The sequence below is a fragment of the Phyllobates terribilis genome, unplaced genomic scaffold, assembly GCF_046119375.1.
Source record: "Phyllobates terribilis strain yellow unplaced genomic scaffold, ASM4611937v1 Scaffold_97__1_contigs__length_5976380, whole genome shotgun sequence".
Taxonomy (NCBI): domain Eukaryota; kingdom Metazoa; phylum Chordata; class Amphibia; order Anura; family Dendrobatidae; genus Phyllobates; species Phyllobates terribilis.
In genome coordinates, this window is record NW_027362857.1 from 5024361 (window position 1) to 5025683 (window position 1323).

The following is a 1323-nucleotide window of genomic DNA, read 5'->3' on the forward strand; positions in this document are numbered from 1 at the left end:
TGTATGCCCCCTTAAGGTCAATTTTAGAGAACCACTTGGCCCCCAATAACTGGTTAAACAGATCAGGAATCAATGGCAGTGGGTAAGGATTGCGTACCGTAATTTTGTTAATCTCACGAAAATCCAGACAAGGACGTAAACCGCCGTCCTTTTTTTTTACAAAAAAAAATCCAACCGCCACAGGAGACTTAGAGGGCCTAATGTGACCGGCGGCCAAACTTGTCTGTATGTATTCCTCCAAAGCCTTCCTCTCAGGAATAGTAAGGTTAAATAAACGACTTTTAGGAAGAGTCGCTCCAGGGACAAATTCAATAGAACAATCATAGTCTCTATGGGGAGGCAAAACCTGCGATTCCTTCTCAGAAAAAACTCTCCAAAAATCCTGAATAGGAACAGGCAATTCTCCCCTATCCAAAGCTGCAATACGCCCGTTACAACACTTGTCATAACATTTATGGCTCCAGGATTTAATTTCACTGGTAGACCAATCCAGTACAGGATTGTGAAATTTTAACCAGGGCAAACCCAATATTACTGGAGAAGGCAAGTTATTCAACACTACCAAATCCAATTTCTCATGGTGAACACCATTAATAGTGAGAGGAAATTCACTGACCTTGAGAGTAATATTCTTCAAAGGGGAGCCATCCACAGAAACCACAGCAATGGGGGATGATAAAGGTTCAGGTTTTAAATTGAGTTTTTCCACGAATCCCCCATCAATTACATTCAGTGTAGACCCGCAATCAACAAACACCCGAAATTCCATTAATTTTTCCTGAGCAATCGTGGAAGCAGCTAAAAATATACCCTTGGAATTTAAACAGGCAATACGGGCGTGACTGACCATTTTTTTTTCTTTCTTCATACGAAGCTCACAGCCTTTAATCAAATGACCAGATTTTCCGCAATAGAAACACAAGCCTTCTGAAAAACGACGGTCTTTTTCTTGAGAGCGAGGTGCCACCGATCCAATCTCCATCGGTTCACCACTGTTAGTACACACATTATCATAACCAGAAACTGACATAGCAGAGGATTTGCTCTCATTAACCCTAGCACGCAGTCTTCTATCCACCCGTATAGCTAATTGCATAGCCTGTTGCAAATCCTCAGGTGTAGGATAAGCAATTAGCAGGTCTTTAACCCTTTCACTGAGCCCAGCAAGAAATAGACTTTTCAGAGCAGAATCGTTCCACCCTGTTTGAGTGGACCAACGACGAAAATGAGTACAATATTTTTCGACATTACCTGATCCTTGTTTTAAACGTCTCAACTCAGTCTCAGCTGATGCCACACGGTCAGGATCATCATATAATAATC